Source organism: Triturus cristatus, chromosome 1_1 (assembly GCF_964204655.1).
Source record: "Triturus cristatus chromosome 1_1, aTriCri1.1, whole genome shotgun sequence".
In the NCBI taxonomy this organism is placed as follows: Eukaryota; Metazoa; Chordata; class Amphibia; order Caudata; family Salamandridae; genus Triturus; species Triturus cristatus.
This window is the reverse complement of record NC_140579.1, coordinates 350,269,737-350,286,343: the sequence shown is the minus strand read 5'-3', so window position 1 is coordinate 350,286,343 and position 16,607 is coordinate 350,269,737.

Genomic DNA, 16,607 nt, shown 5'->3' with positions numbered 1-16,607 from the left:
TTGTAACCGTACTTACCAGTAACTTGAGTTTCCTTCCATAGGCTAACATTGACTGGTTTCACTTGGAAATTCTTCTCAGTGTGGAGGTTTGGAACTCTAAAATATTCCTCTAAAATCAGCCGAACTACGAATTGCGATTTACTCAAATGTTATCAGGAGAGACCTCAGTGCTGAATCTTTAAGGCCAGTACTGATCCTGAAAAGTAATTCTAACCGTACTTACCAGTAACTTGTATTTCCTTCCATAGGCTTACATTGACTGGTTTCACTTGGAAATTCTTCTAAGTATGGAGTTTTGGAACTTTAAAATATTCCTCTAAAATCAGCCAAACTACGAATTCCGATTTACTCACATGTTATCAGGAGAGAACTCAGTGCTGCATCTTTTAGCCCAGCACTGACCCTGAAAAGTAATTCTAAGCATACTTACCAGTAACTTGTATTTCCTTCCATAGGAATCCATTGTGTGGTTTTCAGCAGAGAAGTTTCGAAGTGTGGAGTTTTGGAACATCCAAATATTCCTCTAAAATCAGCCGAACTACGAATTTCGATTTACTCACCTGTTATCAGGAGAGACCTCAGTGCTGAATCTTTAAGGCCAGTACTGATCCTGAAAAGTAATTCTAACCGTACTTACCAGTAGGTTGAATTTCCTTCCATAGGCTAACATTGACTGGTTTCACTTGGAAATTCTTCTCAGTGTGGAGGTTTGGAACTTTAAAATATTCCTCTAAAATCAGCCGAACTACGAATTCCGATTTACTCACCTGTTATCAGGAGAGACCTCAGTGCTGCATCTTTTAGCCTAGCACGGACCCTGAAAAGTAATTCTAAGCGTACTTACCAGTAACTTGTATTTACTTCCATAGGAATCCATTGTGTGGTTTTCAGCAGAGAAGTTTCTAAGTGTGGAGTTTTGGAACTTACCAATATTCCTCTAAAATCAGCCAAACTACGAATTCTGATTTACTAACCTGTTATCAACAGAGAACACAGTGCTGCATCTTTTAGCCCAGCACTGACCCTGAAAAGTAATTCTAAGCGTACTTACCAGTAACTTGTATTTCTTTCCATAGGAATCCATTGTGTGGTTTTCAGCAGAAAAATGTCTAAGTGTGGAGTGTTGGAACTTACAAATATTCCTCTAAAATCAGCCGAACTACGAATTCCGATTTACTCACCTGTTATCAGGCGAGAACTCAGTGCTGCATCTTTTAGCCCAGCACTGACCCTGAAAATTAATTCTAAGCGTACTTACCAGTAACTTGTACTTCCTTCCATAGGAATCCATTGTGTGGTTTTCAGCAGAAAAGTATGAAAGTGTGGAGTTTTGGAACTTACAAATATTCCTCTAAAATCAGCCGAACTACAAATTCCGATTTACTCACCTGTTATCAGGAGAGACCTCAGTGCTGCATCTTTTAGCCTAGCACGGACCCTGAAAAGTAATTCTAAGCGTACTTACCAGTAACTTGTATTTACTTCCATAGGAATCCATTGTGTGGTTTTCAGCAGAGAAGTTTCGAAGTGTGGAGTTTTGGTACTTACAAATATTGCTCTAAAATAAGCCAAACTACGAATTCCAATTTACTCACCTGTTATCAGGAGAGAAATCAGTGCTGCATCTTTTAGCCCAGCACTGACCCTGAAAAGTAATTCTAAGCGTACTTACCAATAAGTTGTATTTCCTTCCATAGGAATCCATTGTATGGGTTTCAGCAGAGAAGTTTCTAAGTGTGGAGTTTTGGAACATACAAATATTCCTCTAAAATCACCCAAACTACGAATTCTGATTTACTTACCTGTTATCAAGAGAGAACACAGTGCTGCATCTTTTATCCCAGCACTGACTCTGAAAAGTAATTCTAAGCGTACTTACCAGTAACTTGTATTTCTTTCCATAGGAATCTATTGTGTGGTTTTCAGCAGAGAAGTTTCAAAGTGTGGAGTTTTGGTACTTACAAATATTCCTCTAAAATAAGCCAAACTACGAATTCCGATTTACTCACCTGTTATCAGGAGAGATCCCAGAGCTGCAACTTTTAGCCCAGCACTGACCCTGAAAAGTAATTCGAAGCGTACTTACAAGTAACTTGTATTTCCTTCCATAGGAATCCATTTTGTGGTTTTCAGCAGAAAAGTATCTAAGTGTGGAGTTTTGGAGCTTACAAATATTCCTCTAAAATCAGCCGAACTACGAATTCCGATTTACTCAAATGTTATCAGGAGAGACCTCAGTGCTGAATCTTTAAGGCCAGTACTGATCCTGTAAAGTAATTCTAACCGTACTTACCAGTAACTTGTATTTCCTTCCTTAGGCTTACATTGACTGGTTTCACTTGGAAATTCTTCTTAGTGTGGAGTTTTGGAACTTTAAAATATTCCTCTAAAATCAGCCAAACTACGACTTCTGATTTACTCAAATGTTATCAGGAGAGACCTTAGTGCTTCATCTTTTAGCCCAGCACTGACCCTGAAAAGTAATTCTAAGCATACTTACCAGTAACTTGTATTTCCTTCCATAGGAATCCATTGTGTGGTTTTCAGCAGAGAAGTTTCGAAGTGTGGAGTTTTGGTACTTATAAATATTCCTCTAAAATAAGCCAAACTACGAATTCCAATTTACTCCCATGTCATCAGGAGACAACTCAGTGCTGCATCTTTTAGCCCAGCACTGACCCTGAAAAGAAATTCTAAGCGTACTTACGAGTAACTTGTATTTCCTTCCTTAGGAATCCATTGTGTGGTTTTCAGCAAAAAAGTTTCGAAGTGTGGAGTTTTGGAACTAACAAATATTCCTCTAAAATCAGCTGAATTTCGAATTCCGATTTAATCTCCTGTTATCAGGAGAGAACACAGTGCTTCATCTTTGATCCCAGCACTGACCCTGCAAAGTAGTTCTAGGAGTACTTACCAGTAGCTTGTATTTCCTTCCATAGGAATCCATTGTATGGTTTTCAGCAGAAAAGTATGAAAGTGTGGAATTTTGGAACTTACAAATATTCCTCTAAAATCAGCCGAACTACGAATTCTGATTTACTCATCTGTTATCAGGAGAGATCCCAGTGCTACATCTTTTAGCCCAGCACTGACCCTGAAAAGTAATTCTAAGCATACTTGCCAGTAACTTGTATTTCCTTCCATAGGAATCCATTGTGTGGTTTTCAGCAGAAAAGTTTCTAAGTGTGGTGTTTTGGAACTTACAAATATTCCTCTAAAATCAGCCGAACTACGAATTTCAATTTACTCACCTGTTATCAGGAGAGACCTCAGTGCTGAATCTTTAAGGCCAGTACTTATCCTGAAAAGTAATTCTAACCGTACTTACCAGTAGGTTGAATTTCCTTCCATAGGCTAACATTGACTGGTTTCACTTGGAAATTCTTCTCAGTGTGGAGGTTTGGAACTTTAAAATATTCCTATAAAATCAGCCGAACTACGAATTCCGATTTACTCACCTGTTATCAGGAGAGACCTCAGTGCTGAATCTTTAAGGCCAGTACTGATCCTGAAAAGAAATTCTAACCATACTTACCAGTGGGTTGAATTTCCTTCCATAGGCTAACATTGACTGGTTTCACTTGGAAATTCTTCTCAGTGTGGAGGTTTGGAACTTTAAAATATTCCTGTAAAATCAGCCGAACTACGAATTCCGATTTACTCACCTGTTATCAGGAGAGACCTCAGTGCTGCATCTTTTAGCCTAGCACGGACCCTGAAAAGTAATTCTAAGCGTACTTACCAGTAACTTGTATTTACTTCCATAGGAATCCATTGTGTGGTTTTCAGCAGAGAAGTTTCTAAGTGTGGAGTTTTGGAACTTACCAATATTCCTCTAAAATCAGCCAAACTACGAATTCTGATTTACTAACCTGTTATCAACAGAGAACACAGTGCTGCATCTTTTAGCCCAGCACTGACCCTGAAAAGTAATTCTAAGCGTACTTACCAGTAACTTGTATTTCTTTCCATAGGAATCCATTGTGTGGTTTTCAGCAGAAAAATGTCTAAGTGTGGAGTGTTGGAACTTACAAATATTCCTCTAAAATCAGCTGAACTACGAATTCCGATTTACTCACCTGTTATCAGGAGAGAACTCAGTGCTGCATCTTTTAGCCCAGCACTGACCCTGAAAATTAATTCTAAGCGTACTTACCAGTAACTTGTACTTCCTTCCATAGGAATCCATTGTGTGGTTTTCAGCAGAAAAGTATGAAAGTGTGGAGTTTTGGAACTTACAAATATTCCTCTAAAATCAGCCGAACTACGAATTCCGATTTACTCATCTGTTATCAGGAGAGATCCCAGTGCTACATCTTTTAGCCCAGCACTGACCCTGAAAAGTAATTCTAAGGGTACTTACCAGTAACTTGTATTTCCTTTTCATAGGAATCCATTGTGTTGTTTTCAGCAGAGAAGTTTCGAAGTGTGGAGTTTTGGTACTTAGGAGAGAACTCAGTGCTGCATCTTTTAGCCCAGCACTGACCCTGAAAAGTAATTCTAAGCGTACTTACCAGTAACTTGTATTTACTTCCATAGGAATCCATTGTGTGGTTTTCAGCAGAGAAGTTTCTAAGTGTGGAGTTTTGGAACTTACAAATATTTCTCTAAAATCAGCCGAACTATGAATTCCGATTTACTCACCTGTTATCAGGAGAGACCTCAGTGCTGAATCTTTAAGGCCAGTACTGATCCTGAAAAGTAATTCTAACCGTACTTACCCGTAACTTGTATTTCATTCCATAGGGTAACATTGACTGGTTTCCCTTGGAAATTCTTCTAAGTGTGGAGTTTTGGAACTTTAAAATATTCCTCTAAAATCAGCTGAACTACGAATTCCAATTTACTCACCTGTTATCAGGAGAGAACTCAGCGCTGCATCTTTTAGCCCAGCACTGACCCTGAAAAGTAATTCTAAGCGTACTTACCAATAACTTGTATTTCCTTCCATAGGAATCCATTGTATGTTTTTCAGCAGAGAAGTTTCTAAGTGTGGAGTTTTGGAACTTACAAATATTCCTCTAAAATCAGCCAAACTACGAATTCTGATTTACTAACCTGTTATCAACAGAGAACACAGTGCTGCATCTTTTAGCCCAGCACTGACCCTGAAAAGTAATTCTAAGCGTACTTACCAGTAACTTGTACTTCCTTCCATAGGAATCCATTGTGGGGTTTTCAGCAGAAAAGTATGAAAGTGTGGAGTTTTGGAACTTACAAATATTCCTCTAAAATCAGCCGAACTACGAATTCCGATTTACTCATCTGTTATCAGGAGAGATCCCAGTGCTACATCTTTTAGCCCAGTACTGACCCTGAAAAGTAATTCTAAGGGTACTTACCAGTAACTTGTATTTCCTTTTCATAGGAATCCATTGTGTTGTTTTCAGCAGAGAAGTTTCAAAGTGTGGAGTTTTGGTACTTAGGAGAGAACTCAGTGCTGCATCTTTTAGCCCAGCACTGACCCTGAAAAGTAATTCTAAGCGTACTTACCAGTAACTTGTATTTACTTCCATAGGAATCCATTGTGTGGTTTTCAGCAGAGAAGTTTCTAAGTGTGGAGTTTTGGAACTTACAAATATTCCTCTAAAATCAGCCAAACTACGAATTCTGATTTACTAACCTGTTATCAACAGAGAACACAGTGCTGCATCTTTTAGCCCAGCACTGACCCTGAAAAGTAATTCTAAGCGTACTTACCAGTAACTTGTACTTCCTTCCATAGGAATCCATTGTGTTGTTTTCAGCAGAGAAGTTTCGAAGTGTGGAGTTTTGGTACTTAGGAGAGAACTCAGTGCTGCATCTTTTAGCCCAGCACTGACCCTGAAAAGTAATTCGAAGCGTACTTACAAGTAACTTGTATTTCCTTCCATAGGAATCCATTTTGTGGTTTTCAGCAGAAAAGTATCTAAGTGTGGAGTTTTGGAGCTTACAAATATTCCTCTAAAATCAGCCGAACTACGAATTCCGATTTACTCAAATGTTATCAGGAGAGACCTCAGTGCTGAATCTTTAAGGCCAGTACTGATCCTGTAAAGTAATTCTAACCGTACTTACCAGTAACTTGTATTTCCTTCCTTAGGCTTACATTGACTGGTTTCACTTGGAAATTCTTCTTAGTGTGGAGTTTTGGAACTTTAAAATATTCCTCTAAAATCAGCCAAACTACGACTTCTGATTTACTCAAATGTTGTCAGGAGAGACCTTAGTGCTGCATCTTTTAGCCCAGCACTGACCCTGAAAAGTAATTCTAAGCATACTTACCAGTAACTTGTATGTCCTTCCATAGGAATCCATTGTGTGGTTTTCAGCAGAGAAGTTTCGAAGTGTGGAGTTTTGGTACTTATAAATATTCCTCTAAAATAAGCCAAACTACGAATTCCAATTTACTCACATGTCATCAGGAGACAACTCAGTGCTGCATCTTTTAGCCCAGCACTGACCCTGAAAAGAAATTCTAAGCGTACTTACGAGTAACTTGTATTTCCTTCCTTAGGAATCCATTGTGTGGTTTTCAGCAAAAAAGTTTCGAAGTGTGGAGTTTTGGAACTAACAAATATTCCTCTAAAATCAGCTGAATTTTGAATTCCGATTTAATCTCCTGTTATCAGGAGAGAACACAGTGCTTCATCTTTGATCCCAGCACTGACCCTGCAAAGTAGTTCTAGGAGTACTTACCAGTAGCTTGTATTTCCTTCCATAGGAATCCATTGTGTGGTTTTCAGCAGAAAAGTATGAAAGTGTGGAGTTTTGGAACTTACAAATATTCCTCTAAAATCAGCCGAACTACGAATTCTGATTTACTCATCTGTTATCAGGAGAGATCCCAGTAATACATCTTTTAGCCCAGCACTGACCCTGAAAAGTAATTCTAAGCATACTTACCAGTAACTTGTATTTCCTTCCATAGGAATCCATTGTGTGGTTTTCAGCAGAAAAGTTTCTAAGTGTGGTGTTTTGGAACTTACAAATATTCCTCTAAAATCAGCCGAACTACGAATTTCAATTTACTCACCTGTTATCAGGAGAGACCTCAGTGCTGAATCTTTAAGGCCAGTACTTATCCTGAAAAGTAATTCTAACCGTACTTACCAGTAGGTTGAATTTCCTTCCATAGGCTAACATTGACTGGTTTCACTTGGAAATTCTTCTCAGTGTGGAGGTTTGGAACTTTAAAATATTCCTATAAAATCAGCCGAACTACGAATTCCGATTTACTCACCTGTTATCAGGAGAGACCTCAGTGCTGAATCTTTAAGGCCAGTACTGATCCTGAAAAGTAATTCTAACCATACTTACCAGTGGGTTGAATTTCCTTCCATAGGCTAACATTGACTGGTTTCACTTGGAAATTCTTCTCAGTGTGGAGGTTTGGAACTTTAAAATATTCCTCTAAAATCAGCCGAACTACGAATTCCGATTTACTCACCTGTTATCAGGAGAGACCTCAGTGCTGCATCTTTTAGCCTAGCACGGACCCTGAAAAGTAATTCTAAGCGTACTTACCAGTAACTTGTATTTACTTCCATAGGAATCCATTGTGTGGTTTTCAGCAGAGAAGTTTCTAAGTGTGGAGTTTTGGAACTTACCAATATTCCTCTAAAATCAGCCAAACTACGAATTCTGATTTACTAACCTGTTATCAACAGAGAACACAGTGCTGCATCTTTTAGCCCAGCACTGACCCTGAAAAGTAATTCTAAGCGTACTTACCAGTAACTTGTATTTCTTTCCATAGGAATCCATTGTGTGGTTTTCAGCAGAAAAATGTCTAAGTGTGGAGTGTTGGAACTTACAAATATTCCTCTAAAATCAGCCGAACTACGAATTCCGATTTACTCACCTGTTATCAGGAGAGAACTCAGTGCTGCATCTTTTAGCCCAGCACTGACCCTGAAAATGTATTCTAAGCGTACTTACCAGTAACTTGTACTTCCTTCCATAGGAATCCATTGTGTGGTTTTCAGCAGAAAAGTATGAAAGTGTGGAGTTTTGGAACTTACAAATATTCCTCTAAAATCAGCCGAACTACGAATTCCGATTTACTCATCTGTTATCAGGAGAGATCCCAGTGCTACATCTTTTAGCCCAGCACTGACCCTGAAAAGTAATTCTAAGGGTACTTACCAGTAACTTGTATTTCCTTTTCATAGGAATCCATTGTGTTGTTTTCAGCAGAGAAGTTTCGAAGTGTGGAGTTTTGGTACTTAGGAGAGAACTCAGTGCTGCATCTTTTAGCCCAGCACTGACCCTGAAAAGTAATTCTAAGCGTACTTACCAGTAACTTGTATTTACTTCCATAGGAATCCATTGTGTGGTTTTCAGCAGAGAAGTTTCTAAGTGTGGAGTTTTGGAACTTACAAATATTCATCTAAAATCAGCCAAACTACGAATTCTGATTTACTAACCTGTTATCAACAGAGAACACAGTGCTGCATCTTTTAGCCCAGCACTGACCCTGAAAAGTAATTCTAAACGTACTTACCAGTAACTTGTGTTTCTTTCCATAGGAATCCATTGTGTGGTTTTCAGCAGAAAAATGTCTAAGTGTGGAGTGTTGGAACTTACAAATATTCCTCTAAAATCAGCCGAACTACGAATTCCGATTTACTCACCTGTTATCAGGAGAGACCTCAGTGCTGAATCTTTAAGGCCAGTACTGATCCTGAAAAGTAATTGTAACCGTACCTACCAGGTAACTTGAGTTTCCTTTCATAGGCTAACATTGACTGGTTTCACTTGGAAATTCTTCTCAGTGTGGAGGTTTGGAACTCTAAAATCAGCCGAACTACGAATTCCGATTTACTCAAATGTTATCAGGAGAGACCTCAGTGCTGAATCTTTAAGGCCAGTACTGATCCTGAAAAGTAATTCTAACCGTACTTACCAGTAACTTGTATTTCCTTCCATAGGCTTACATTGACTGGTTTCACTTGGAAATTCTTCTAAGTGTGGAGTTTTGGATCTTTAAAATATTCCTCTAAAAGCAGCCGAACTATGAATTCCGATTTACTCACCTGTTATCAGGAGAGACCTCAGTGCTGAATCTTTAAGGCCAGTACTGATTCTGAAAAGTAATTCTAACCGTACTTACCCGTAACTTGTATTTCATTCCATAGGGTAACATTGCCTGGTTTCCCTTGGAAATTCTTCTAAGTGTGGAGTTTTGGAACTTTAAAATATTCCTCTAAAATCTGCTGAACTACGAATTCCAATTTACTCACCTGTTATCAGGAGAGAACTCAGCGCTGCATCTTTTAGCCCAGCACTGACCCTGAAAAGTAATTCTAAGCGTACTTACCAATAACTTGTATTTCCTTCCATAGGAATCCATTGTATGTTTTTCAGCAGAGAAGTTTCTAAGTGTGGAGTTTTGGAACTTACAAATATTCCTCTAAAATCAGCCAAACTACGAATTCTGATTTACTAACCTGTTATCAACAGAGAACACAGTGCTGCATCTTTTAGCCCAGCACTGACCCTGAAAAGTAATTTTAAGCGTACTTACCAGTAACTTGTACTTCCTTCCATAGGAATCCATTGTGTGGTTTTCAGCAGAAAAGTATGAAAGTGTGGAGTTTTGGAACTTACAAATATTCCTCTAAAATCTGCCGAACTACGAATTCTGATTTACTCATCTGTTATCAGGAGAGATCCCAGTGCTACATCTTTTAGCCCAGCACTGACCCTGAAAAGTAATTCTAAGGGTACTTACCAGTAACTTGTATTTCCTTTTCATAGGAATCCATTGTGTTGTTTTCAGCAGAGAAGTTTCGAAGTGTGGAGTTTTGGTACTTAGGAGAGAACTCAGTGCTGCATCTTTTAGCCCAGCACTGACCCTGAAAAGTAATTCTAAGCGTACTTACCAGTAACTTGTATTTACTTCCATAGGAATCCATTGTGTGGTTTTCAGCAGAGAAGTTTCTAAGTGTGGAGTTTTGGAACTTACAAATATTCCTCTAAAATCAGCCGAACTATGAATTCCGATTTACTCACCTGTTATCAGGAGAGACGTCAGTGCTGAATCTTTAAGGCCAGTACTGATCCTGAAAAGTAATTCTAACCGTACTTACTCGTAACTTGTATTTCATTCCATAGGGTAACATTGACTGGTTTCCCTTGGAAATTCTTCTAAGTGTGGAGTTTTGGAACTTTAAAATATTCCTCTAAAATCAGCTGAACTACGAATTCCAATTTACTCACCTGTTATCAGGAGAGAACTCAGCGCTGCATCTTTTAGCCCAGCACTGACCCTGAAAAGTAATTCTAAGCGTACTTACCAATAACTTGTATTTCCTTCCATAGGAATCCATTGTATGTTTTTCAGCAGAGAAGTTTCTAAGTGTGGAGTTTTGGAACTTACAAATATTCCTCTAAAATCAGCCAAACTACGAATTCTGATTTACTAACCTGTTATCAACAGAGAACACAGTGCTGCATCTTTTAGCCCAGCACTGACCCTGAAAAGTAATTCTAAGCGTACTTACCAGTAACTTGTACTTCCTTCCATAGGAATCCATTGTGGGGTTTTCAGCAGAAAACTATGAAAGTGTGGAGTTTTGGAACTTACAAATATTCCTCTAAAATCAGCCGAACTACGAATTCCGATTTACTCATCTGTTATCAGGAGAGATCCCAGTGCTACATCTTTTAGCCCAGCACTGACCCTGAAAAGTAATTCTAAGGGTACTTACCAGTAACTTGTATTTCCTTTTCATAGGAATCCATTGTGTTGTTTTCAGCAGAGAAGTTTCGAAGTGTGGAGTTTTGGTACTTAGGAGAGAACTCAGTGCTGCATCTTTTAGCCCAGCACTGACCCTGAAAAGTAATTCTAAGCGTACTTACCAGTAACTTGTATTTACTTCCATAGGAATCCATTGTGTGGTTTTCAGCAGAGAAGTTTCTAAGTGTGGAGTTTTGGAACTTACAAATATTCCTCTAAAATCAGCCAAACTACGAATTCTGATTTACTAACCTGTTATCAACAGAGAACACAGTGCTGCATCTTTTAGCCCAGCACTGACCCTGAAAAGTAATTCTAAGCGTACTTACCAGTTACTTGTACTTCCTTCCATAGGAATCCATTGTGTTGTTTTCAGCAGAGAAGTTTCGAAGTGTGGAGTTTTGGTACTTAGGAGAGAACTCAGTGCTGCATCTTTTAGCCCAGCACTGACCCTGAAAAGTAATTCGAAGCGTACTTACAAGTAACTTGTATTTCCTTCCATAGGAATCCATTTTGTGGTTTTCAGCAGAAAAGTATCTAAGTGTGGAGTTTTGGAGCTTACAAATATTCCTCTAAAATCAGCCGAACTACGAATTCCGATTTACTCAAATGTTATCAGGAGAGACCTCAGTGCTGAATCTTTAAGGCCAGTACTGATCCTGTAAAGTAATTCTAACCGTACTTACCAGTAACTTGTATTTCCTTCCTTAGGCTTACATTGACTGGTTTCACTTGGAAATTCTTCTTAGTGTGGAGTTTTGGAACTTTAAAATATTCCTCTAAAATCAGCCAAACCACGACTTCTGATTTACTCAAATGTTATCATAAGAGACCTTAGTGCTGCATCTTTTAGCCCAGCACTGACCCTGAAAAGTAATTCTAAGCATACTTACCAGTAACTTGTATTTCCTTCCATAGGAATCCATTGTGTGGTTTTCAGCAGAGAAGTTTCGAAGTGTGGAGTTTTGGTACTTATAAATATTCCTCTAAAATAAGCCAAACTACGAATTCCAATTTACTCACATGTCATCAGGAGACAACTCAGTGCTGCATCTTTTAGCCCAGCACTGACCCTGAAAAGAAATTCTAAGCGTACTTACGAGTAACTTGTATTTCCTTCCTTAGGAATCCATTGTGTGGTTTTCAGCAAAAAAGTTTCGAAGTGTGGAGTTTTGGAACTAACAAATATTCCTCTAAAATCAGCTGAATTTCGAATTCCTATTTAATCTCCTGTTATCAGGAGAGAACACAGTGCTTCATCTTTGATCCCAGCACTGACCCTGCAAAGTAGTTCTAGGAGTACTTACCAGTAGCTTGTATTTCCTTCCATAGGAATCCATTGTGTGGTTTTCAGCAGAAAAGTATGAAAGTGTGGAGTTTTGGAACTTACAAATATTCCTCTAAAATCAGCCGAACTACGAATTCTGATTTACTCATCTGTTATCAGGAGAGGTCCCAGTAATACATCTTTTAGCCCAGCACTGACCCTGAAAAGTAATTCTAAGCATACTTACCAGTAACTTGTATTTCCTTCCATAGGAATCCATTGTGTGGTTTTCAGCAGAAAAGTTTCTAAGTGTGGTGTTTTGGAACTTACAAATATTCCTCTAAAATCAGCCGAACTACGAATTTCAATTTACTCACCTGTTATCAGGAGAGACCTCAGTGCTGAATCTTTAAGGCCAGTACTTATCCTGAAAAGTAATTCTAACCGTACTTACCAGTAGGTTGAATTTCCTTCCATAGGCTAACATTGACTGGTTTCACTTGGAAATTCTTCTCAGTGTGGAGGTTTGGAACTTTAAAATATTCCTATAAAATCAGCCGAACTACGAATTCCAATTTACTCACCTGTTATCAGGAGAGACCTCAGTGCTGAATCTTTAAGGCCAGTACTGATCCTGAAAAGTAATTCTAACCATACTTACCAGTGGGTTGAATTTCCTTCCATAGGCTAACATTGACTGGTTTCACTTGGAAATTCTTCTCAGTGTGGAGGTTTGGAACTTTCAAATATTCCTCTAAAATCAGCCGAACTACGAATTCCGATTTACTCACCTGTTATCAGGAGAGACCTCAGTGCTGCATCTTTTAGCCTAGCACGGACCCTGAAAAGTAATTCTAAGCGTACTTACCAGTAACTTGTATTTACTTCCATAGGAATCCATTGTGTGGTTTTCAGCAGAGAAGTTTCTAAGTGTGGAGTTTTGGAACTTACCAATATTCCTCTAAAATCAGCCAAACTACGAATTCTGATTTACTAACCTGTTATCAACAGAGAACACAGTGCTGCATCTTTTAGCCCAGCACTGACCCTGAAAAGTAATTCTAAGCGTACTTACCAGTAACTTGTATTTCTTTCCATAGGAATCCATTGTGTGGTTTTCAGCAGAAAAATGTCTAAGTGTGGAGTGTTGGAACTTACAAATATTCCTCTAAAATCAGCCGAACTACGAATTCCGATTTACTCACCTGTTATCAGGAGAGAACTCAGTGCTGCATCTTTTAGCCCAGCACTGACCCTGAAAATTAATTCTTAGCGTACTTACCAGTAACTTGTACTTCCTTCCATAGGAATCCATTGTGTGGTTTTCAGCAGAAAAGTATGAAAGTGTGGAGTTTTGGAACTTGCAAATATTCCTCTAAAATCAGCCGAACTACGAATTCCGATTTACTCATCTGTTATCAGGAGAGATCCCAGTGCTACATCTTTTAGCCCAGCACTGACCCTGAAAAGTAATTCTAAGGGTACTTACCAGTAACTTGTATTTCCTTTTCATAGGAATCCATTGTGTTGTTTTCAGAAGAGAAGTTTCGAAGTGTGGAGTTTTGGTACTTAGGAGAGAACTCAGTGCTGCATCTTTTAGCCCAGCACTGACCCTGAAAAGTAATTCTAAGCGTACTTACCAGTAACTTGTATTTACTTCCATAGGAATCCATTGTGTGGTTTTCAGCAGAGAAGTTTCTAAGTGTGGAGTTTTGTAACTTACAAATATTCATCTAAAATCAGCCAAACTACGAATTCTGATTTACTAACCTGTTATCAACAGAGAACACAGTGCTGCATCTTTTAGCCCAGCACTGACCCTTAAAAGTAATTCTAAACGTACTTACCAGTAACTTGTATTTCTTTCCATAGGAATCCATTGTGTGGTTTTCAGCAGAAAAATGTCTAAGTGTGGAGTGTTGGAACTTACAAATATTCCTCTAAAATCAGCCGAACTACGAATTCCGATTTACTCACCTGTTATCAGGAGAGAACTCAGTGCTGCATCTTTTAGCCCAGCACTGACCCTGAAAATTAATTCTAAGCGTACTTACCAGTAACTTGTACTTCCTTCCATAGGAATCCATTGTGTGGTTTTCAGCAGAAAAGTATGAAAGTGTGAAGTTTTGTAACTTACAAATATTCCTCTAAAATCAGCTGAACTACAAATTCAGATTTACTCATCTGTTATCAGGAGAGATCCCAGTGCTACATCTTTTAGCCCAGCACTGACCCTGAAAAGTAATTCTAAGGGTACTTACCAGTAACTTGTATTTCCTTTTCATAGGAATCCATTGTGTTGTTTTCAGCAGAGAAGTTTCTAAGTGTGGAGTTTTGGAACTTACAAATACTCCAATAAAATCAGACGAACTACGAATTCCGATTTACTCACCTGTTATCAAGAGAGAACACAGTGCTGCATCTTTTAGCCCAGCACTGACCCTGAAAAGTAATTCTAAGCGTACTTACCAATAACTTGTATTTCTTTCCATAGGAATCCATTGTGTGGTTTTCAGCAGAGAAGTTTCTAAGTGTGGAGTTTTGGAACTTACAAATATTCCTCTAAAAGCAGCCGAACTATGAATTCCGATTTACTAACCTGTTATCAAGAGAGAACACAGTGCTGCATCTTGTAGCCCAGCACTGACCCTGAAAAGTAATTCTAAGTGTACTTACCAGTAACTTGTATTTCTTTCCATAGGAATCCATTGTGTGGTTTTCAGCAGAAAAATTTCTAAGTGTGGAGTGTTGGAACTTACAAATATTCCTCTAAAATCAGCCGAACTACGAATTTCGATTTACTCACCTGTTATCAGGAGAGACCTCAGTGCTGAATCTTTAAGGCCAGTACTGATCCTGAAAAGTAATTGTAACCGTACTTACCAGGTAACTTGAGTTTCTTTCCATAGGCTAACATTGACTGGTTTCACTTGGAAATTCTTCTCAGTGTGGAGGTTTGGAACTCTAAAATCAGCCGAACTACGAATTCCGATTTACTCAAATGTTATCAGGAGAGACCTCAGTGCTGAATCTTTAAGGCCAGTACTGATCCTGAAAAGTAATTCTAACCGTACTTACCCGTAACTTGTATTTCATTCCATAGGGTAACATTGACTGGTTTCCTTTGGAAATTCTTCTAAGTGTGGAGTTTTGGAACTTACAAATATTCCTCTAAAATCAGCCAAACTACGAATTCTGATTTACTTACCTGTTATCAAGAGAGAACACAGTGCTGCATCTTTTAGCCCAGCACTGACCCTGAAAAGTAATTCTAAGCGTACTTACCAGTAACTTGTATTTCTTTCCATAGGAATCCATTGTGTGGTTTTCAGCAGAAAAGTTTCTAAGTGTGCAGTGTTGGAACTTACAAATATTCCTCTAAAATCAGCCGAACTACGAATTCCGATTTACTCAAATGTTATCAGGAGAGACCTCAGTGCTGAATCTTTAAGGCCAGTACTGATCCTGAAAAGTAATTCTAACCGTACTTACCCGTAACTTGTATTTCATTCCATAGGGTAACATTGACTGGTTTCCTTTGGAAATTCTTCTAAGTGTGGAGTTTTGGAACTTTAAAATATTCCTCTAAAATCAGCTGAACTACGAATTCCAATTTACTCACCTGTTATCAGGAGATAACTCAGTGCTGCATCTTTAAGCCCAGCACTGACCCTGAAAAGTAATTCTAAGCGTACTTACCAATAACTTGTATTTCCTTCCATAGGAATCCATTGTATGGTTTTCAGCAGAGAAGTTTCTAAGTGTGGAGTTTTGGAACTTACAAATATTCCTCTAAAATCAGCCAAACTACTAATTCTGATTTACTAACCTGTTATCAAGAGAGAACACAGTGCTGCATCTTGTAACCGAGCACTGACCCTGAAAAGTAATTCTAAGCGTACTTACCAGTAACTTGTATTTCTTTGCATAGGAATCCATTGTGTGGTTTTCAGCAGAAAAATGTCTAAGTGTGGAGTTTTGGAACTTACAAATATTCCTCTAAAATCAGCCGAACTACGAATTCCGATTTACTCATCTGTTATCAGGAGAGATCCCAGTGCTACATCTTTTAGCCCAGCACTGACCCAGAAAAGTAATCCTAAGGGTACTTACCAGTAACTTGTATTTCCTTTTCATAGGAATCCATTGTGTTGTTTTCAGCAGAGAAGTTTCGAAGTGTGGAGTTTTGGTACTTAGGAGAGAACTCAGTGCTGCATCTTTTAGCCCAGCACTGACCCTGAAAAGTAATTCTAAGCGTACTTACCAGTAACTTGTATTTACTTCCATAGGAATCCATTGTGTGGTTTTCAGCAGAGAAGTTTCTAAGTGTGGAGTTTTCGAACTTACAAATATTCCTCTAAAATCAGCCAAACTACGAATTCTGATTTACTAACCTGTTATCAAGAGAGAACACAGTGCTGCATCTTGTAGCAGAGAGATGACCCTGAAAAGTAATTCTAAGCGTACTTACCAGTAACTTGTATTTCTTTCCATAGGAATCCATTGTGTGGTTTTCAGCAGAAAAGTTTCTAAGTGTGGAGTTTTGGAACTTACAAATATTCCTCTAAAATCAGCCGAACTACGAATTTCGATTTACTCACCTGTTATCAGGAGAGA